This window comes from Mustela nigripes, chromosome X (assembly GCF_022355385.1).
Source record: "Mustela nigripes isolate SB6536 chromosome X, MUSNIG.SB6536, whole genome shotgun sequence".
Lineage (NCBI taxonomy): Eukaryota > Metazoa > Chordata > Mammalia > Carnivora > Mustelidae > Mustela > Mustela nigripes.
In genome coordinates, this window is record NC_081575.1 from 111,431,316 (window position 1) to 111,455,246 (window position 23,931).

Below are 23,931 nucleotides of genomic sequence, written 5' to 3' on the forward strand. Positions count from 1 at the left end.
CTCGATCCCAGGACCCTGGGACCATGACCCAAGCCAAAGGCAGAGGCTTTAACCCACTGAGCCACCCAGGCGCCCCTTCAGTACTGTATTATTAACTATAGTCACAGCACAAGCAGTGGGAAGGGCAGAGGGAGAGGGAGAGAAAGAATCCTCAAGCAGACTCCCCAGTGAGTGCAAAGCCTGATGTGGGGCTCAATTCCAGGACCCTGAGATCATGACCTGAGCCCAGATCAAGAGTTGGCCACTTAACTGACTGAGTCACCCAGGCACCCCCCCCTTTTTTTATGTTATCCACATTTAAGTGAGATCATACAGTATTTCTCTTTCTCTTTTTTTTTTTTAAGACATCTATTTATTTATTTGACAGAGAGAGAGAGATCACAAGTAGGCAGAGAGAGAGGAGGAAGCAGGCTTCCCGCTGAGCAGAGAGCCCGATGCGGGGGTGGGGGGGGGCTCAATCCCAGGACCCTGAGACCATGACCTGAGCCGAAGGCAGAGGCCTTAACCCACTGAGCCACCCAGGTGCCCGTCTCTTTTTTTTTTTTAACTAGATAAAAAGTCTGTCTCAAATTAATTTATATAAGAATGAGACTGAGTATAAATTTGTAAAATGATAATTATAATTTTAAAAATAAAATCTTGCCCAAATTTCCATCAACAGAAGAATGGGTGAGCAAAATGTAATACATACATATATAATAGAATATTATTCATCTATTAAAAGAAAAGAAATCCTGACATACGCTACAGTATAGGTAGGTCACCCATCAAATAAATCAGACAGAGGAAGACAAATACTGTGCGATCTTACTTGTATGTGGGATCTAGATGCATTAAAAGTCATAGAAACAGGGGTACCTGGGTGGCTCAGTGGGTTAGGGCCTCTGCCTTCGGCTCAGGTCATGGTTCCAGGGTCCTGGGACCAAGCCCCACATCGGGTTCCCTGCTCAGCAGGGAGTCTGCTTCCCTTCCTCCGTCTCTGCCTGCCTCTCTGCCTACTTGTGATCTCTGTCTGTCAAATAAATAAATAAAATCTTTTAAAAAAAAGTCATAGAAACAGACTAGAATGATGATTGCCAGGGACTGAAGAGAGGGAGATATGGGGAGATGTTGGTCCAAGGGAACAAAGTTTCAGTTATAAGGTGAATAACTTCTAGAGATCTAATGTACAGTACAGCGACTATAGTTAACAATACTGTATTTTATACTCGAAAATGGCCAAGAGAGTAGATCTTGCAAGTTCCAACCTATGCACGGCTGATAATCTGGTAAATGGTCCTGTTGATGCCAATGGTTCTCCCTCCTACTGTCGAGGCTTTCCTGTTCCAACCACCTCCTTGGCCACCCCTCAAGTATTCCCTGGGAAGTACTGGCTGAGTGTGGTGCTCAGATCATTGGTGATACGTGGAATCCATAAAAAGGGTTCACACACAGTTCAGGAGTCTTGGGAAAAAAATAAAACAATTGTGTCCACATACATTTAATAAATTTGAATTTAAGATAAATTACGGTTTTCGCAGAAACTTCCATTATCATTCCCATCTTCAAGTTCGGGCATTCACCATAAACACTAAATCGACCAGCTAACATTCATTTGCCAGACTGCATTTGATCTCAGCTAATGTATTTTTATGTCATTTGCATACCATTACTTACATTTGTCCAATTTGCATTTTTTGCTGTAACCACAGTGCTTCATCATATTCCCAATTTGTAAAAACGAATCAGCGGTCTGTCGAAGCATGAAAGCAGTTAAGAAAAAGTTATCTAAACACCACAGTGCAAAATAACTTCATCAATGCAAACAGTGCCTAGAAAGTCAGTATGAATATTGAGCTCATTCTCCGTTGCTGGGCAAGAGAATTTCTAAGTGTGACGGGCAGACAAAAAAAGAATAGGAATAAGAAATGCAATCGTTACGTGAAAATTAGATTTTGTGTTTAGATCCCTGCGCTTTTGCCTGTTATGAAACTGTCAAATAGTGGCAGAAAGCCACCAAAGCCTTGAATATTTTTCATAAACAAAGCACAATGACCTCTCTGGTAAACCAGCTGAGATTTTCCAGAATAAGCTAAAAACTGTGCTTTCCAGGATGCTAAAGGTTCAAGCTGTATGACTGCCAAGAAGTTTGTAAAACCACTCACAAAGTTAATGGAAATGTTATGCTGGAAAGGAAAATGGAATGGCCTGTTGGCAAAATTCTCTGATCAAATGATGCTGTTGTACAGGTCCTAATATCAGTGGCTTTCTGTATGAACAAGCACTTATTATGGTGTTTATGAGAGCAGACATTTCACATTACAGCTCCGGTAAATTTGCTCTTGGCGTATGTAATGAGTGGATATGAGCCCAAAGGGCTCGGTGTTTCGTTGTTGTTTTTCTCAGCATACTCACGTTACAAAAGCGATTTTTCATTGAGGTAAAAATCACTGTGGAAGCAAGCAGTGATGAGGACTTTGCTAGGGGGGTCAGACTGGGGGCAAGTAACAGAAAAATAGTTGAAACTGCCTTAAGACGTAGAGCATTTATTTGGCTCACACGACTTAACTCAGGCAACACCATCCATCACAAGTAGTTTTGCCTCCATCCGTCCTCTCTGTCTTCTGCTCTGTTAGCTTCATTTCCAGGGTCCACAGTGTCTCCTAGCTGCTTCCCCTGCAGTGATCTCAACTTGAAGTTCAGTGGGACACTCTTCCAACAGCCCCAGCGAACATCTGCTTGAATCTCATCGGCTAAGTCTAACCAGTTCACACGCCCATTAATGAATCGGTGTCTTTGGCCAAGGGAGCGAAATGCTTTGGCCACACTTGAGTTACCATCTATTCCTGGAACTGGGGATAAACAGCTCCTCCTCCTCCTGTCACTAAAGCACAGAGCCTGAGATGCAAGAAAGGCTGGGCTTTCAGAAGAAAATCAGGGAATTATATGGGGAGGGTGATGCTAACTACAGTGTGTGAATAACAGGACAATTTCTTCATGCTCCTTATTCATTCCGGACAGCCGGATGTCAGCAATATGCTTCTTAATTCGGTATGGAAGTAATCTGACTACACTGCCATCCCCCACTACGCTGGGAAATGTAATAGACAGTATGTATAAGATGGCTCTTCCATATTAGAGTGCATTAAATTTCAAGAAAAAGATTCCCATATAAACATGACACTAAAGACCATTTCTGCATATTCAGCACTTGCTGCTTTCCAAGGTGTGATTCAGTGGTGCATTTCGTACACCTAGTCTGGAGTTCACACTCAAGATCCAAAACACTGTGATTTCTAAGGCTTAGCATAAAATATTGGACTTTTTCACGGTTTTTTATTATTTATTTATTTATTTATGAGAAAGCGTGACCACGAGCCATGGGAGAAACAGGTGGGGAAGGAGAGGGAGAGAGATAGAGAGAGAGAGAGAGAGAATCCCAAGCAAATTCCAGGCCAAGCAAGAAGCCCAACATGGGGCCTGATTCCACAACCCCAAGATCACAACCTGAACCACAACCGAGAGTCAGAGACTCAACCAACTAAGCCACCCAGGAGTCCCTAAAATAATGGACTTTAAAAAATCAGCCTCAATCACCAAGACTTTCACTTTCTCTCAACCTTTCATAAGTTTCTTCATTTGATGGGAAAAGAAACCACTGCTGTATTTGGGGAGTGTATTTTAGAATCACATGCATTTCTAGTTGAACAAGGCAAATACATATACATTGGGTTCCTCTTGAAACCCCACTAGAAAGACTGAAAGGAATTTTTTTTTTAAGATTTTATTTATTCACTTGACAGAGAGAGATCACAAGCAGGCAGAGAGGCAGGCAGAGAGAGAAGAGGAAGCAGGCTCCCCGCTGAGCAGAGAGCCCAATGTGGAGCTCGATCCCAGGACCCTGAGACCATGACCCAAGTCGAAGGCAGCGGCTCAACCCACAGAGCCACCCAGGCGCCCCTGAAAGGAATTTTTTTTAAGTAGGCTCCATGTCCAGCGTGGAGCCCAGTGCAGGACTTAAACTCTTGACCCTGAGATCAAGACCTGAGCTGAGATCAAGAGTCGAATGTTTAACCGCCTGACTCGCCCCTGTGCCCGGAAAAGAAATTTTTTAAGACACAAACTCACCAGGAAACAGAAAGCCCTAGAGAAGATGACAACAGAAAAGATATGACAACAAAAATTGTAAGAAAAAATTATTATTAAAGTATAGCTGATTTTTTAAAATGTTTTTATTATTGAAATATAATTGACATGACAGCAAAATTTGGAAATCTGTAAAGTGGTTGGCCACATGGCACATGATACAAGGAGAAAAAGCTAAGGGCCTGCAGAGTGGGAAACCAGTAATAAGTCAGCTGCCATATGTCACAGAACCTGCAGAAAAGCTTAGGAACAAGAAGAAGGCCCTCTGAGGGTGAGATGTGGGGTAAAGCCAAAAACAGAGTGGGTGAAAATTCTTTTAAAGGAACAGCTAGACCCCAGATCTTCACCCAACTCCTGCGTATTCCCAAATATAGAATAAATGTGTGTATATGTGCAATTTAAGAAACAAAACAAATGAGCAAAGGGAGGAAAGGAGAGAAAGAGAGAGACAAACCAAGAAACAGACTCATAACTATAGACAGCACAGAGATGGTCACCAGAGGGGAGGTGGGTGGGGGATGGGTGGAACAGGGGATGGGGAGGAAGGAGAGCACTTGGGATGAGAACTGGGTGATGTGTGGAAGTGCGGAATCACTGCATAGAACACCTGAAACTAATATTACATAGTCTGTTAACGAGTTGGAACTAAAAAAAAAAAAAAACTTAGAAAAAGAAAGAATGAATGTGTGTAAAAAATTTACTTAATTTATAATTAAGAAACCCGTGGCATAGGGGCACCTGGTTGGCTTAGTGGGTTGAAGCCTCTGCCTTCGGCTCAGGTCATGATCCCAGGGTCTTGGGATCGAGCCCCACATCGGACTCTCTGCTCAGCGGGGAGTCTGCTTCCCCCTCGCTCTCTGCCTACCTCTCTGCCTACTTGTGATCCCTATCTGTCAAATAAATAAATAAAAATCTTTAAAAAACAAAAACACAATATTTATTAAAAAAAAAAAAAGATGCTGTGAAGTGTGTAAACCTGGCGATTCACAGACCTGTACCCCTGGGGATAAAAATATATGTTTATAAAAAATAAAAAATTAAAAAAAAAAAAAAAGAAAACCCTAAAAGAAAAAAAAAAAAGAAACCCATGGCATAGCAAAGTCGGTTCAAAGGTCATTTGAGAAATAGAATATACATACTCAAGCAGGAACAGCATGCTGAAGTAAGTTTACTTGGCAATGAAACTGTTTATTTCCTATAAGACATTAAAATCATAATCTTTGGAGGTGTCATTTCTGCTAGGCATCTCTACTGAACAAAAATCTAAAAGCTTATATGGAAGTTTACAAAGCATGAAGCCTAATTAATAGAAATTAGTATGGCAAACAAAGGTACATACTCCCGGAGAATACAATTATCCTTGGGCAGATCGGCTGGACAGTGCTGCCATTTCACACTGAAAATATATTTGAGGGCACCTGGGTTGCTCAGCTGGTTAAGCATCTGATTTCGGCTCATGTCATGATCTCAGGGTCCTGGGATGGCCCCTGGTTGGGCTCCGAGCTCAGCAAGGAGTCTGCTTTTCCCTCTTCCTATCCCTCTGCTCTTCCCCCTGCTCCAGTGCTCTCACTCTTTCTCTCTCTCTCAAATAAATAAATGGAATTTTGAAAGAAAGAGAGAGAGAGAAAAACAAAGAAAGAAAGAGAGAGAAAGAAGGAAAGAAGAAAATACGTTCGGTCATTCTTTTACCTTGTTTATATGTTTTGGATAATTTTTCTCAAACATCATTTTTTTAAAGATTTTATTTATTTATTTCACAGAGAGATAGAGAGAGAGCACAGGTAAAGCAGAGCCGCAGGCAGAAGGAAAGAGAGAGGCAGGCTGTCTGCTGAGCAGGGAACCTGATGTGGGGCTCGATCCCAGGACCTTGGGATCATGACCTGAGCCGAAAGCAGAAGCACCCAGGAGCCCCACTTAAACATCATTTTTTGAAAAGATTCTATTTATTTATTTGAGAGAGCCAGAGAGAGCACAAGCAGGGGTTGCAGGAAGCAGAAGGAGAAGCAGGCTCCCTGCTGAGCAAGGAGCCCAATGCTGGACTCATCCCAGGACCCTGGGATCATGACCTGAGCCAAAGGCAGACGCTTAACTAAGCCACCCAAGTGTCCCTTGGATAATTTTTCTTCATAAGAGAAATAAACATCTCTTTGAAAAGCTGGAATTTGAATAATTTACAAGCATTCTCCATATTACAACAGTAAGAATAATAATAAGATCATTCTCACCAGTAATTTTAACCTTTTCCACTGTACTAGCTTCTTCCCCTTAGATCATTGGTTCTTAAAACCAAATGTGTGTTTAAAAAAATAAAGAAAAACAAATGTGTAAATCATAACCTGGGGTGTTTATTTCAAAAAAAAAGAAAAAATAAAACCTGAAGGGCTCCAGGGGAGCTCAGTTTGTTAAGCATCTGACTCTTGGGTTCATTTGGCTCAGGTCTTGATCTCTTGGCTCTGGAGATAGAGCCTCTAGTCAGGCTCCACACTCAGAGGCAAATTGCTTGGATAGTCTCTCCCTCTGTCCCTTCCTCCAGTCATAGATGCCCTCTCTCGCTCTCTCCCACTTTCAAATAAACAAATAAATCTTTAAAAAAAAAAAAAAAAGAAAGGAAGGAAGGAAGGAAGAAAGAAAGAAAGGAAAAGAAAAAAGCCCGGCACGTGGGTGGCTCAGTGGGCTAAGCCTCTGCCTTCGGCTCAGGTCATGATCTCAGAGTCCTGGGATCGAGCCCCGCATCAGGCTCTCTGCTCAGCGGGGAGCCTGCTTCCTCCTCTCTGCCTACTTGTGATCTCTCTCACTGTCAAATAAATAAATAATTTTTTTTAAAAAGGCCAGATTCAGGCCCACCAGAAATTCTGACCATATTTTAAGAAAACATGCCTTACTACATAAATGTAATCGGTGGATGGTTACAAGGAGGAACGGGTTTTGCCACTGGGCAGGGTCAAGGAACTCAAAACAAGCATCATGCCCATGGGCCTTCCTAGCTCTACCTACAATGACACTCCGGACCTCTTCTCCAGGCATATCCTTAATCCTCAAAGTCCCAAGGCCTCTTTCTTGCTTCCTTTTGCTCCTCCCGCAAATTGCTCAGCCTGCCCATCTCCCAAACCAGGGCAGTCCTAATCCCATCCTCAGTCAGGGTCACTCTGCCTGCCGCTCCCCCTGCTTGTGTTCGCTCTCTCTCTCTCAAATAAATAAATAAAATCCTTTTATTTAAAACTTTTAATTTAAATTTTTTATTAAAAATATTTTAAAAAATCATTTCTGAACTAAACAATAAAGTTAACACTTTTATTTTCCTAAGGTAAAGCTTCCTGGGGTAGGTAAGTCATGTTGCTGAAAACATTGGAACAGTTAAGGTGTATTAATATGGGTGGTAAACTGTGTGGGAATAGATTGTTTTCACCACCTCTAAAATGGGTTTCTGAGACTATTTTGGTGATTAAAAGCTAGACATTGTGTCTTTCCAGCTGTAAAAGTCTTTTTTTTTTAAATATTTTATTTATTTGACAGACAGAGATCACAAGTAGGCAGAGAGGCAGGGGAGGGGGGGGGGGGGAGCCGAGAGCCCGATGCAGGGCTCCATCCTAGGACCCTGGGATCATTACCTGAGCCAAAGGCAGAGGCTTTAACCCACTGAGCCACCCAGGCGCCCCACCAGCTGTAAAAATCTTTAAAATCTTCAAGGCAATGGACGCCTGTGGGTTAATGTGGTTAAGATTCAGTTTTATAAAGTAACCTGAAAGCACATTAACACACCTCTAACTTTTATCTTCCTACGTAAATATGTTCAAGCCTCTCGAATTTTTTTTAAAGATTTTTATTGAGAGAGAGAGAGCTCACACAAGCAGGGGGAAGGTCAGACGGTAAGAGAGAGAGGGAGAGAGAAAATCTCAAACAGAATCTGCACTGAGTGTGGGGCCCAACACAGGGCTCAATCTCCTAACTCCGAGATCATGACCTGAACTGAAATCAAACAGCTGGGCACTCAACCAACTGAGTCACCCAGGCGCCCTGAGCCTCTTGAATTTTTTTAAAAACAAATCTCTCCAGATAACATGGAGGCTCCTAGGACATTCATCATCTTCTGTGACTCCCACTGTGTTTGGCTTGGTGTCAACTTGGATACCAGCTCCTAGAGGGCAGGGAGGGTCTCGGCCACCTCTGCAGCCCCGCAGCTCTGGCAGTAGCTCCCGTGCATGGCAGATGGACACTGACTGCTTAGAGAACTGCATGAATAAACTAGGTAAGAGAGAGCAAAAAGCAAGCAAATATGAAAACCCCGGGGTGCCTGAATGGCTCGGTTGGTTAAGTGCCTGCCTTCAGCTCACGTCGTGATCCCAGGGTCCCAGGATCCACATGGAGTCCTGCGTAGGGCCCCCTGCTCAGCGAGGAGTCTGCTTCTCCCTCTCCACTCCCCCCAGCTTGTGCTCTCTCATGTTTACTCTCTCTCTTTCAAATAAATACATAAAATCTTTAAAAAAAAATTCCCAAATAAATAAAAGCAGTAACAATCTCCAAGTTTGAAATAGAGATCCACGATCACTGTTTCTCCTCGCCTTCCTCTGTCCCTTCGATCTGTCTTCTGCCTCCTCCCGTGCACTGCTTCTGCTAAGACGATGGATGACATCATAACTACTATCTCAACGGTCATTTCTTATTCCTTATCTTGTTTGCTTGATCTCCCTGTCCATCTAGAGTTGAGAAGAAGTCATCGGAGAGGATGAAAGATGATCCAGAAAGCATGGTATCCTGGACGTCTACGGAAGAATCTTAAGGAAGAAGTGATCAACGTTGTCAAATACTGCAGAGAGATGGGAACAAAAAAGTCATCCTGTGCTTTTTGGCTGGTAAGTGGTGATTTGTTGGGAGAGAGACTGTCGCCACTTGGGATTTAACACTTCCTCAGTGTTCTCCTTCTCCAGCAGTTTCCAGGGGTCCACTGTGGTTTGACTGCAAAGGTGAGCAGGGACCTATTATCCTCAAATCAAGGATGAAGGCTACTCCCGTTGATTCATTCCTAATTCTTGAAGTCTGTACTAATAGAACCTTGTTTCGAATTGTATTTGGAGATGTTCTTGTTTTGTCTTTTTCTCTCACTCTGTATTTTTTGTACAGCAATACGAAGGGCATGGACTTTCTCAAAGCTCCCACGAAGACTGCCAGAGCCACCCCTTGGTCACATAAAATAGGTTTATTAAACTTGTTGACTAAGGGAGAGCCCCAGGTTCACAGTTTCAGGAGTGACTTAAAAGAAGGAAGTTAGAGAAGTTACACACATATAGGGCTTTGGGGGCTGGGCTCAGATCTTCTAAGGCTGGTCTGGGCAAGGAATGAGCTGTGCATGTGCCAAGATTTGTAAACTATGTAAGTTTTGGAGCCTTGCAACATATGGGTTTGAATGGGCTGATGTTAAAACAATTAGAGAGGAAGCAATTTTTTTTTAATTAAAAAAATTTTTATTGGGGCGCCTCGGTGGCTCAGTTGGTTGGGCCTCTGCCTTTGGCTCAGGTCATGATCCCAGGGTCCTGGGATCGAGCCCCGCATAGGGTTCCCAGCTCAGCAGGGAGCCTGCTTCTCCCTCTTTTTCTGCCTGCCTCTCTGCCTACTTGTGCTCTCTATCTCTCCGTCAAATAAATAAATAAAATCTCTTTTGAAAAAGTTTGCATTTTTTATTTGAGACAAAGAGAGTGAGAACACGCAAGGAGGAGAGGCAGAGGGAGAGGGAGAAGCAGACTCTCTGCTGAGCAGGGAGCCCAATGTGGGACTGGATCCCAGGACCCCAGGATCATGACCTGAACTGAGAAGGCAGATAGTTAACCGAATGAGCCACCCAGGTGCCCGGAGCTTAAGCAGCTTTTGCTGTAAGTTTGTGGTTTGCCTTTCTGGGATAGACAGTTATGTTATCCATTATAGGACATGATGCTGTAACCAGTGCTCCATTATGACTTGGAAAGGACGTGCAGCCATCATTTGGTCTATTTCTAAGTTCGGTATATTGTTTTTCTTAACAGAAGTCAGAGCTATGCATCATCAGTCTGGGGGCAATGCGATAAGGTGCAGGGACGACTGCATGCCCTTGGTGGCCCAGTGCTCAGTGGAAAAGGATTTTCAAGCTGAGCCTGGGGTCTTAAAGATAGAATCCTGTGATCTATTACAACATTATTTTAGGGAGCTTCCTGTTCTATAGAAATTGGAAAGTTAAGGAGCGCCTGGGTGGCTCAGTGGTTAAGCTCTGCCTTCAGCTCGGGTCATGATCTCGGGGTCCTGGGATCGAGCCCCGCATCGGGCTCTCTGCTCGGCAGGGGGCCTGCTTCTCCCTCTCCCTCTGCCTGCTGCTTCCCCTGCTTGTGCTCACTCTCTGTCAAATAAATAAATAAAATCTTTAAAAAAAAAAAAAAGAAATTGGAAAGTTAAAAACTACATTTTGGGGAGCCTGGGTGGCTCAGTGGCTTAAGCCTCTGCCTTCGGCTCAGGTCATGATCTCAGGGTCCTGGGATCGAGCACTGCATCGGGCTCTCTGCTCAGCAGGGAGCGTGCTTCCTCCTCTCTCTCTGCCTGCCTCTCTGTCTACTAGTGATCTCTGTTAAATAAATAAATAAATAAAAATCTTTAAAAAACAAACAAAAAAACTCTACATTTTCCAGATCCTCCTGAAATTAGAGTTTCAGATGTGCTTTGGGTTCTGCCAATCAGATGTCCTTAGGCCAGTGGAGCATGAGGTATCCCTGTGCAGACATGGATCATGACCCCAGACCCTGAGCTGCCTGGGTTGTGCCCTTCTGGATCATGGTTGAGCTTGTCTTCCTTGGACTCCATGAGCCAAACAAGACCCTGACATCAAATCTCCTTTGTTACATTAAGTGAATCTTTGTTGAGCTTCTGCCACTTGGAACCATGAGTCCTTAATGAAATACTTATTTGCACAGAAAATTTTGTATTCAATTTCAGGCCCCCACAAATCCCAGATGAAAAAGCGCTACTGTAAAGACTTCACAATTTATCATTTTATTCTAAGTGTGTCTACACAAAACTGAAAATCTAGTAGAAAGCATATGAAATCCCTATCCATATATCTGTGGTCAAGTGATTACAAATCATCAATCTTTGGAAGTTTCAGAAAAATATTAAGTCTTTTTCTCCTTCCTTGATTGACCACAGTACCTAAAATCCACTCTTTTTTTTTTTAAAGATTTTATTAATTTATTTGACAGACAGAGATCACAAGTAGGCAGAGAGGCAGGCAGAGGGGGTGGGGGGGAGCAGGCTCCCTGCCAAGCAGAGTCCGATTCGGGGCTCGATCCCAGAACCCTGAGATCACGACCCAAGCCGAAGGCAGAGGCTTCAACCCACTGAGCCACCCAGGAAACCCCTAAAATCCACTCTTAAAAACGTATTTCTCGGGGTGCCTGGGTGGCTCAGTCGTTAAGCGTCTGCCTTCGGCTCAGGTCATGATCCCAGGGTTCTGGGATCGAGCCCCGCATCGGGCTCCCTGCTTGGCGGGAAGCTTGCTTCTCCCTTTCCCACTCCCCCTGCTTGTGTTCCCTCTCTTGCTATGTCTCTATCAAATAAATAAATAAAATCTTAAAAAAAAAACCACGTATTTCTCAGTGTTAAACTATGCCACTTTATTTATTGTTGGTGTTTTTTTTTTTTTTCAACAAATAGGTCCTAAAAAAAAAAAGGGGGGGGACACCTGGTTGGCTCGGTTGGTTAAGCGGCTGCCTTCAGCTCAGGTCATGATCCCAGCATCCTGGGATCAAGTCCCACATCAGGCTCCTTGCTCAGCAGGGAGCCTGCTTCTCCCTCTGCCTCTGCCTGCCACTCTGTCTGCCTGTGCTCACTCTCGCTCCTCTCTCTCTGACAAATAAATAAATAAAATCTTAAAAAAAAATAGGTCCTGCATCCCTTCTATACTACGCACTGCACTATATGAAGATAGAAATGATTCGGGCCCACACGGAGCCGTAAGTCAAGTGGGGGAGAAAGACAAGCAAGTAGGAGGGTCTCTTACTTAAATGTCTTGGATGTACCATTTGTTATTTATTAAACTAAATAAGAAATTTATTTACAAAATGTTCAATCAGTTTGGTATCGTTCTCTAAAGCTAAGTAGATACCATCCTGTGACCCAAAAATTCCACTGCTGGATAGAACCCCCCAAAATGGTGCATAGGTCTACCAAAAGACTTCCACGAGAATGTTTAAAGCAGCTTTATTCAGACTAGCCCCAAACTAGAAGCAGCCCAAATGTCCAGCAGCAGGACAGTGGATAAACAGAGTATAGTACGTTCATACAGCAATAAAAAGCGGGCAGATTCCTGTTACACCCAACTACATGGATGACTCTTGCCAACATAATCATGAGTGAAAGAATCCAGGCACTAAAAAGTGTATGCTGTATAATTCCATTTAAATGAAAGTCAAGAACATACAAAACTAATTGGTGGTGATAGAACTTGATAGAGTGGCATCTCTGGTTTGGGGGGGGGGGTATTGACTGGGAAGAGGGCACAAAGGAACCTTCTGGATTGCTGTAAACATTCTATATATTGATCTGAGTGATCTCTCCATAGGAGTTGGCATATGTCAAAATTCATAGATCTCTATACATAAGATTAGTGCATTTTATGAACTTCACTGTTGTTTCAGTTAGCTCTTGCTACGTAACAAACCAGCCCAACCCTTACTGGCTTAAAACAATGACAATTTTTTTTTTTTTTAATCACTCACAATGTTGTGGGTTGACTGGAAGGCTTCTCCTATGGGAGTTTCAGTCAGATGGTGGCGGAGGCTGGAGTCCTGTGGAGGCTCACCTGGGATCCGGGATACTGAGGTGACTGGACCTTGCTCCTTCTCCATGTAGATTCAGGCTCTCTCCTCTTCACATGGCCTCTCCACAGGGTCTCTCCAGTAGGGCAGCTACATACAGCAGCTGTGGGAGTATGCCACTCAGACCTCCCTTCAAGAGAGAACCTGCTGTGAGGAGCAGTAGAGTTAGCTAACAGCCTCTAGGGGTTATAACTTCGAGATCTACAACAACCTTCACATGGAGGCCCTGTGCTCCCTGGGCCTTTCCTAGCTAATGACTGGGTACAGTGAGGGTACTGGAGCTGGGCTTTTCCTGCCCATCACAGAATGTCTCTTATGGGCGATCTTTTCTCTGGGGCTCCGCATCAGGTTGGGCAAGAATTTCTCAGAGCTGCCCTGTTCCCCACCCAATCTTCCTGTTTGCATGCCTTGTTCCACAAGTGTCAGACCGACAGCACAATCTCAAAGTTTTCCCAGCCAGCTCCCATGTGCGCTCTCTCTCTCCCTTTTTTCCTTCACTAGCATTTCCCCCAAATCAGTTCCTTGCATCTCTAATTTAGTTTTAGTGTTTTCTTCTCAGAGGATCTGAAACGAGAGGGCTCCCAAAAACAAATATTCCAAGAGGAAGGAAGCAGAACATACCAGTGATCCTAAAGCCCAGCCTAGAGATGGCCCAGGGCCACCCACTTCTGCTAGTCTGTTGTTCGGCTCAGGTCACAGACCAGCCAGATTCATTGTGGGAAGGGAAGACCAGCCAGGGCTTGAATATTGGGTCCATTTATGAGGACTGGCTACCACAACTGTATCTATGTTCTCCCTCAATTTAACAAGCTTTAAAAAAAAAAAAAATCTTATCATTTGGAGAGGCTTTGAACTCTGGACCTGGAGATAGATTGTACACCAGGGAGACAGAGTATCAGGGAGAAAGACCTCTCCAGAACACCACCTGTGTTCCTGCCATATGGCAGTGTTGAAAGAGAGATTTGGAAGTGCTGCTGCCCATGTTTTGCTTCAGATGTAGGCTTAACCGTGACCTAGATGTATTCCATTAACAGGGGCCATTCATCTGTCAGCTCTGCCTGAGTACCTCCCAGTGACTGAGGCAGGATACACAAAGGATAGGTTAAGACAAGCAGTGGCTGATTTTGGCTGACTTCACCTACAAGTTCTTGTCATGAAATTTTCCAGTTTAATCATTATTCGAGTTTAATATAAACAGTAATCTGATCTAATTAAGTAGTTACATTGCATCAGATCTGGCAGTTAGAAAAGCAAAACACACTATTGTGCTTCCTGTAAAAACAGAGAGAGAGAGAAAAGTAAGTCCCAAAAGAGAGGATATTTTTTTCTTTTATTCATATATATTGTGCCTCACCAACAAATGCTTGTAGTCAAAGGACCAAGGAAAAGCTAGGAAACAAAATTAAAGTTGAGGCAAGAAAGGCAGCTTTTACTGAAATACCAAAGTGAGATTGAAACTCCAGAATCATCAGGTTCAGATAAGTAACCCATTTAGAAGATCCAGTGTAGAGCTCCAAGGTGGGCTGGTAAAGCACTACCTGAAGAATTCCAGCCTGAAAGAGAGAGTTCTGTACTGTGGGTTGTCTGGACAGACGTTTCTCTTGGATGGTGTGGAAGTGGGATGGGCTTTTACTTTTTATTTTATTTGTTTGTTTGTTTTAAAGATTTTATTTTGAAAGACGTATTTACTTGAGAGAGAGAAGGAGAGAGTGAGCAAGAGAGCACAAGGGGGGGGGGCTTCAGGGAGAGAGAGAAGGAGACTCCCTGCTGAGAAAGGAGACCCCCTCGGGGCTCAATTCCCAGACCCCCGGACCACGACTCCAGCAGAGCCAAAGGCAGATGCCTAACCAACTGAGCCACCCAGGCACCCCTTAAAGATTTTTTTTTTAGGATTTTATTTATTTACTTGACACACAGAGAGAGATAGAGAGAGCACAGCAGGGGGAACAGCAGGCAGAGGAGGCTTTCCACTGAGCAGGGAGCCTAATGCAGGACTCGATCCCATGACCCTGGGATCATGACCTGAGCCGAAGGCAGACACTTAACTGACTGAGCCATGCAGGCGCCCCGAGATTTTATTTTTAACTAATCTCTACACCCAATGTGGGGCTTGAACTCACAACCCCGAAATCAAGAGTCACACGCTCCTCTGACAGAGCCAGTAAGGTGACCCAGCTCTTATTTTTTTAAATTGAAGCGCATACAATTGACACAAAAAATGCATAGATCTTCGATATACAGGTCAGTGGCTTCTCACAATTATATACCCATGTAACCACCACCCTAATATATCTCTCATCCGGAATGTTTTCTTGTGTCTCTTTCCAGAGCAGCCCCATCCAGTCCCCAATCCCCCGCAATCACTTTCTGATTCTAATCACTATCAGTTTCACTGGTTCTGGAATTTGTTTACATGGAATCCAACGGAATGACTTCTTTCATTCAACATAATGTTGCTGTTGCCCTGTTTATTTCCTTTTCATTACTCAGTAGTATTCCATTATACAAGGACACCATTATGTGATAACCCACTTTCCTACTGCTGGATATCTGAGTGGTTTCCAGTCTGGAGCTCCTATGTATAAAGTCGCTACAAACAAGTTTTTGTTCAGTTTTTTGGGGTTTGGGGGGGGGGTTTGTGGACAAATGTTTTCGTGACTCACGAGAAAATACCTAAGAGTTGGATTCTTGGAGCCTAGAGTCGACCCATGTTTAACTTGATAAAAAAATGACAAAAAGGTCTCTAAAGTTGTACCATTTTACGCTCCTACCAGCAGTTCGAGAAGATTTCAGTCCACAGTCTTGCCAAGAGCCAGTGTTATCGGTCTTTTTTATTTTAGGCAGTGTAGTGATACCTCACTGAGGTTTTAATTCCGTTTCTGTAATGACTACTGATTTTGAGCATCATTTGTGTGCTTTTTGGACATTCTTCTATCTTCTTTGGTGAAGTGTCTGTTTTTAATGTCCTCAATCTGCCTTTTTTCACTGCCTACTTTATCCCCTTTCAAGAAGCAGTTATCGAGTTTGCAGTCTGAGAGAGCAATGTGATGAAACAGATGAATTCAAGCAGAACGTTTAGCCACTATAGCTTTTTATACCGATCCAGTTTCACTGTTAAAAAGCAAATACCCTTGCTCAAATAAATAGGTGTGACCTCTCCAAAGCAAAATGCTGACACGAGTGTTTCACTGCCAACTCTGGGGCTTATGTGTGTGTGTTCTAAATAAACAGCTTCACCACAAGCAGAGCTGGAGGCGATGGTCTAAGTGAACTCTGGCCTTGGGAGACATTGCTAATCTTGAGAATTTCAAGTCCCACGAAATGAGGCTGAGACAACAAACACACACACATATATATCCAATCAATGGCTCTTTAAAAGGCTTGAGAACGATTGGCATGAAATCAACCGCAGGGTCTCATTAAAGGACGAAGAGGAAAACTTCATTTTCACGCACAAAGTGTTTCAATAAAGAATCAAAATCTTACAGAAAGGAAGCCTTGGTTTTCTGAGGTAGGTTCACCCCCACTCATTTAAATTTTATGTTGGCTCTCGCCAGTGACAGCAGATCTTTCTGCTTAAGGGTTAATCAGTTTGAATGCTTGATTAGCCCATCTTTGTGAGGTGAAGACTTCTCATTTGGCACCTTTATGTGCTGTAAGGAACTTAATTTTACTGAGTATGACCATAAATGCGATGATGGTGTAGGAATCAATTATATCTCATTCCACTTAAAGTTGAGTCCCTGCAAATCTTTTCTTTTTTCCCGTGTACCTATTGCATTATGCTTACATGACAACATTTCAAAGGTTTGTGTTTTTTTTTGGTTCTACTAGTCTTATTATTGGACTTGTCTTTTGCTGTGCTCGTGAGTAGTGATGCCAGTTTGTTTATGGCGTGGTTTATCTTGAGTCCTTTAGTCACGTTATAGTGAATCATCTAGACCGATGCCTTTCAAACCCAGTGATCTTGTTAAAGTGCAGATTGTGAGTCAGTAGGTCTGGGCTGGGGCCAAGATTCTTCATTTCTAATGAGCTCCGAGGGAATGCCCTTTGGACTCGCCCAGTGATCCCCCTTTAGGAGCAAGAGGTCACAGAATAATCATCACCTTGTCAGTGTTCTGACTCACATTCAAATGTAATTTAGCCTTACAAATTTTTAGCTATACCAATACCATATTATGTCAGATGATGTACTTTGGCTATTATCTCTTGTCCCCAGACCCATGCACATTCTGTTTGTGAATAAACTCCTGTTTTTGTTTTTGTTTTTTAGATTTTATTTATTTATTTGACAGAGAAAGATCACAGTAGACAGAGAGGCAGGCAGAGAGAGAGAGAGAGAGGGAAGCAGGCTCCCTGCTGAGCAGAGAGCCCGATGCGGGGCTCCATCCCAGGACCCCGAGATCATGACCTGAGCCGAAGGCAGCGGCTTAACCCACTGAGCCACCCAGGCGCCCTAAACTCCTGTTTTCTTTGAGGCTGTAATTCAACCTTGGTTGTTCTACTCCCTTTGCTAAATATCCACTTTCCCAAGATCCCTTGCATCTGAGGATGGCCATGTGACCCAACACTGGCCACTGGGAAAAGTGTTCTAGGAGTCTTCTGGGAAAGACTGTATTTTCCTGCAGAAGAAGACCATGACACGAGGAACGTCCACTACAACTCCTGACCTTGAAAGGGGTGAAACCCGTTTTCCCCCTCTAAACCAAATTAAATCTCAATAGCCAAGCATTTTGCTGACACGGGCTGTATTGGTTTCCTAGGGCTACAGATAACGAATTATCACAAACTTGGTAGCTTCGAACAATAGAATTTATTTCCTCACAGCCTGGAGGCCGGAAGTCCAAAATCAATGTGTTGCCAGGGTTGGTTTCTCTCTCCTAGCTTCTGGAGGCTGCTGGCAGTCCTTGGCATTTCTTGGCTTAAAGATGCATTTCTCCAATCTCTGCCTCCAACCTCATGTGGTTCTCTGCTCTACGTATCTTTCTACATCTTCTCCTTTACTGTCCTTCGTACAGGTACCTGTCGTCAGATCTTGACCCCACACTAATCCACGATCCTCTTGAGATGCGTACCTTCGTGACATCTGCAAAGGCCCTTATTACAAATAATGTCACATTCTGAAGATTCAAGCAGACATATCTTTTGGAGGACCTCATTCAACTCATTACACATGCCTAATCTGTCTTTCAGAGGGAGACTCTCATTTAACTTAGACGTGAACCCTGGGGCTTGGGAAATCCAGAGTCATTGTCCAAGTTTTTCTGTCCCTACCAAAGCAGGCGGTTCCTCTGGCAGATCCATTTACTCCTTGCCAAGCTCAACTCTGGGGATCTTCACAGTGATTCCTAAGGCACACCATGGCCTATCCTCAAATATCCCTGTGGTCTCCCTGTCAGAGAAAGAAAACACCCTCGCTCCACCGCCACACTCACTCCTGTGTCCTCACAGGATTTCTGGCCATGTAATTTGTGGAACTCAGTGCAAAATGAAAATACAGTGTCCCCTGTTCAAAAATATGAAGAATTTCAAAACAATAACAGCACAGGGCCCTGTGTGACTACATGGGTCACTCACACATGAAGCCAACCCTGACTCCCAGTCTCCAAGAAGCCAACCATACTATTGAGTTTGGTCGAATCCATCAAAATTCTCCCTTCTAGGAAACATAGACACTCTCATCTCCTTTAAGAGGCCTAGAGACTAGAGCTCAGGATGCAAGTCCTGACTGGATATAATAGATATGAGAAGGTTTCTTAGTGGTCATCTTTCTGACAAGCCCACAGCATAATAATGCAATAAGATACAAATCAGTACACAAATTTCTATGTCAGTAACTCACTCTGTTACAAAAGAATGATTAAATATAGCTACCTTTACATGTTCTGAGGATCCTGGAAAACATCAGTGTGGGTCTAGAAGTGAAAAACAAAGAACATAACAAAATAAAAACAAAAAGTAACCACCTACCAAAATATCACATTCCTTTACCTTCTTAGACCAACTACATGACTTTTTTTTTTTTAAAGTTCTTAAACGTTCTATGAAATAGGGAAGTTACTGGCCAGATTCTTCTGGTTTAAGAACTGTCACCAAAGAAAATGTTAGCCTTGCAAAGCCAACCACAAGCTGAAATGCAAAATGAAATGACAGCTAAGCAATTTAGGGTATTAAAAATAGAAATTTTAACGAGTATAATAGCATCACCCTGTTTCCTGGGTTCTCCATTTTCATTTCTTTCAGAAACACAAGTATGAAAAATACTGAGGCTGTTAAAAATTTTTTGAGATGATTGATTTTCTGGATTCAAGTGTTGTTAAAACTTTCAATGGGTATCCACCCCAAAGGAGATTGACAAGATTTTCTCTTTTTTCCACCTAAGTAATTATTTCTACATCTAATATGTCATGTCAAGCCACTTTTTATTTCTGTGAGGGCCGCCGAGCTATAATTTCTGGTTTCAGAATAAGTAATAGCAGATTTTCCCCACATAGTTGCTATGAAATTTTCAGAATTTCAAGTTTGCTGTTTTACAAAGTAAACAAAACAAAACATATATAATTTGAAAACATGTTTGAATTAGTCTCTTAATAATGCACATCCTGCGATTGTATATAAATACGATGAAATAAAAGTAAACTTCTATCCCATGAAAAATGCAAATATAAATATTTATATGAAAAACAATTAATTCCATTTGTGATTATGTTATTGTTTATTATTACTATTGTTATGTTATGTTGTGTATTATGTGTAGGGAGTAAATATATATGTATGTAACCATATACCTATAGTAAATATATACATATATAATATGAGAAATGCCTGATTTTACTCGTGATTGTAATAACATGTACATTTTGTACACTTCACTAACCTCTCCCTATTTCCTCCACCCTCTATACCCTGGCAACCACTTTTCTATAGTCTATTTGTATGAATTTTCTTTTAAGATTCCACTTAAGAGGGGCGCCTGGGTGGCTCAGTGGATTAAGCCGCTGCCTTCGGCTCAGGTCATGATCTCAGTGTCCTGGGATCGAGCCCCACATCAGGCTCTTTGCTCAGCGGGAGCCTGCTTCCTCCTCTCTCTCTGCCTACTTGTGATCTTTCTCTCTGTCAAATAAATTAATAAAATCTTTAAAAAAAAAAAAAAATTAAATAAAACAAAAAAAAAAAAAAGATTCCACTTAAGATTGAGACCATGTAGAATCACTTCCTCTGGCTTGTATCACTCAGCATAATGTCCTCAAGGGGCATCACGTTGTCAGAAGTGGCTGAATAATACTCCGTTGTGTGTATATACACCACATCTTCTTTATCCATTCATCTGCTAATGGACACTTAGGTTGTTTCCATATCTTGGCTATTGCAGATAATGCCGCAATGAACAGGGGAGCACAGATATCTTGTCAATATCTTGTTTTCACTTCCTTTGCATATGTACCCAGAAGTGGGATTGCTGGATCATATGGTAGTTCTATTTATAATTTTAGGAGGAAACTTAATTCTGTTTTTCATTGTGGCTGCACCAATTTACATCCTTAACAGTGCATAAAGATTCTTTTTTCTCCACACCCTACCCAACACTTGTATTTTATTTTTAAATAAATACTTTGAAGCATTTAAATATTCTATATTTAAATATTGTATTTATAAATTCAAGTGTTATATCTATACTTTTTCATTTTTTTAGTAACCATTTTTTTAGTAACCTTTTAACTTGGGGCTTAAACTCATGACCCCAAGATCAAGAGGCACATGCTGTACCAACTGAGTCAGCCGGGTGCTCCTTTATCTATATATTTAAATATTATATATAAGATATAAATATTTTAAACATTTAAATATTCAATAAATACTTTTATTTTTTCTTTTCTTTTTTTTAAGATTTTATTTATTCATTTGACAGAGAGAGAGAGAGACACACAGCAAGAGAGAGAACACAGCAGGTGGAGTGGGAGGGGGAGAAGCAGTCTTCCCGCTGAGCAGGGAGCCCAATGTGGGGCTGGATCCTAGGACCCTGGGAGCATGACCTGAGCCGAAGGCACGTGCTTAACAACTGAGCCACCAGGTGCCCCTTTTCTTTTCTTTTTTTTAAGTAACCTCCATGCCCAATGTGGACCTAAACTCATGACCCGGAGATGAAGAGTCACATTCTCCACTGACTGAGCCATTCACGTGCCCCCAAATAAATATATATTTTTTAAAATTAGAGAGTGGGGGGAGTAGGGGCAGAGAGAGAGAGAGAATCTTTTTTAAATTAACATATAATGTAATTATTTGCCCCAGGGGAACAGGTCTGTGAATCATCAGGCTTAGACACTTCACAGCACTCACCATAGCACATACCCTCCCCAATGTCCATCACCCAGCCACCTAATCCCTACCCCCCTACCCCTAGCAACCCTCAGTTCCTGAGATTAAGAGGCTCTTTGTCTCCAGAGAGGGAGAATCTTAAGTAGGCTCCACACCCAGCACGGAGCCCCATGCAGGCCGGTGTTGTGTAGGCTCAATCTCACAACCCTGAGATCATGACCTGAGCTGAAATCAAGAGTCTGTCGCTTTAATGACTGAGCCACCCAGGCGCCCCCCAAAATAAACACTTTTCAATAAATATTTTAAAATAAATAATCTCTTGTCTTTTTGGTGATAGCCATTCTAACAGGTGAAAGGTGATATCTCATTGTGGTTTTAATTTGTATTTCCCTGAGGATTAGAGATGCTGAGTACCTTTTTGTGTATCTGCTGGCCATTTGTACGTGTCCTAAAAATGTACATTAAAACAATTTATCCGGGACACTTGGGTGGCTCAGATGGTTAAGCATCTGCCTTCGGCTCAGGCCATGATCTCGGGGACCTGGGATCGAGCCCCATATTGAGCTCTTTGATCAGCGAGGAGTCTGCTTGTCCCTTTCCCTCTGCCCCTCCCCCTGCTCATTCTCTCTCTCGCTCACTCTTGCTCACACACTCTCTCTCTCAAATAAATAAATAAAATATTTAAAAACAAAACAAACCCAATTTATCTAAACATTTGTCAGTCAAGAAGAGTCTATAAAGCTACCAAAGCATTAATTCGAGGTTTTAGGGATTGTAATCCAGAAGACACAGAGTGGCCCCAAATCATTGAAAGTGTGCTCTGAATAGTGAGCAGAGAGCGCAGGTGTACAAAGCAAAATTCACAGTTATATAACATGTTTTGAAAGAATTATGACCTGTGCTGGCTGAGTTTAAACTGACTATCTAATAGATGACTGGCTATTTAGCTAACAGGTGTTACATTATCTCTATTTCAGTACAAGGTAGGAGGATGTGTTCCAGGAGATGGTACACTTGCAACTGATAAAAGTCAGAAGTTTATAGTGTTCTGAGAATTGAAACAGGAGAGTTTATAGTGTTCTGAGAATTGAAACAGGAGAATTGAAAAGAAACAAGTAGCACAGGCTCTGCTTGCTCAATGTCCTTTTGACTCTTTTTTGTATGACTCTTTTCGAAATGCTTACTTCATTTTGAATCTGCTTTCACCCATTTATTATCCAATAATGGCAGAGAAATATGAAAAAGATATGATCTCTACCTTTGAGGCTCTTAGAGTCTACAAAAAGGGAGACAAGCATGTTAACAAATGCACACTAAAGTTACCTAGGTGCAGAATTAGAAATCTTCATGTGGCTCTGAGGGTTCCAAAGAAGGGCAAGGTAGGCTTAGTTAAGGTGGTACACCTTGTTCTGTCTTGACAGATGATCAAAAATCAGTGGCAGACTAGTGTCTGTGACTCAGAGTGGGTACCTGTATCCCCATTGAAGCAGTAAGAGCAATGATGTAGGGTTGTGATGGGTCGACATGGATGAAACTGGAGGGGATTACGCTAAGTGAACAAAGTCAATCGCTCATATGGTTTCACTCATATGTGGAACATTAAGAATAGCGCAGAGGATCATAGGGGAAGGGAGGGAAAGCTGAATGGGAAGAAATCAGAGAGACAGAAAAACCATGAGAGACTCTTGACTCTAGGAAACAAACTAAGGGTTGTGGAAGCGGAGGTGAGTGATAGGATGGGGTACCTGGGTGATGGGTATTGAGGAGGGCCTGTGTTGTGATGAGCACTGGGTGTTACATACAACTAATGAATCATGGAACACTACATCAGAAATAATGATGTACTCTATGTTGGCTAATTGAATTTAAATAAATTTAAAAAAGAAAAAGATATTGGGAGGTTCAGATAGGGATGATGTGGTGTCTGGCTAAACTGACTTAGGGTTCTTGCTAAAACTAGATTTTATAAGAAAGTGCCCAGATGGGGCTAGAAGAAGTTTCAGGAGGCTGACCAAAGTTTGGTCTAACAAAAAATCTTTGTCAGCATCACCAGGGAATTTAGGCCACAATATTGTTCAAATACACAGATGAGTACCCTAAGTCTTGGAGATTTTAGGAAACCTGCTCAAGAGTTTCGTGGATATTGGGTGGCCCTTGGCCAGTTCATTTGGAACAACACGTGACTCTTGATCTCAGGGTAGTGAGTTAAGCCCCACATAAGGTGTAGAGATTACATATATATATATATATATATATATATATATATATATATATAAATTAACTTCAAAAAAAACTTGTATGGCTATACAAACATCAGAGAATGTAAATGGAATATCAGGGCAGGATGAACTGGGTTCATAGAGCAGTTCATAGAGCAAAAGTCAAATGAAACAAAGAGAAGTCTAGTGAATACATCATCACAAAATTTTTCTTGTATATTTCAGGTATAACCATTTCTCACATGTCTACTGCTGCCACCCGAGTCCAAACCACAGTCACACTCACCTGGGCTGCCACAGTATTCTGACTAGTTCCCCTGATCCCGCCCACGCTCCTCTACAGGTTGTGTTCCACTTGTCCTCTACATATTTCAGCGATCTTCATGGTCCTTTTATTCATTTGGTAGACAAGGAAACTTGCGTAGATAATTCTAGTTGAC

General features: G+C 42.4%; 2 long non-coding RNA genes across 3 annotated transcripts; one reads left to right on the top strand and one right to left on the bottom strand.

The window, feature by feature from the left end:
- Window positions 1-1,678: 1,678 nt before the first annotated feature.
- LOC132007476 (uncharacterized) lies at window positions 1,679-23,931 on the bottom strand. The gene is made up of 4 exons (XR_009401367.1): window positions 23,778-23,931; window positions 18,831-18,871; window positions 12,941-13,103; window positions 1,679-1,732 (listed from the first exon to the last, which is right to left on the bottom strand). It is a non-coding gene; the product is annotated as an uncharacterized LOC132007476 (long non-coding RNA).
- On the top strand, window positions 8,200-18,358 carry LOC132007475 (uncharacterized). 2 transcript variants are annotated; one of them, XR_009401365.1, is made up of 3 exons: window positions 8,200-8,371; window positions 8,824-8,975; window positions 17,975-18,358. It is a non-coding gene; the product is annotated as an uncharacterized LOC132007475 (long non-coding RNA). The 2 variants fall into 2 exon arrangements; XR_009401366.1 differs by lacking the exon at window positions 17,975-18,358 and adding an exon at window positions 9,051-9,149.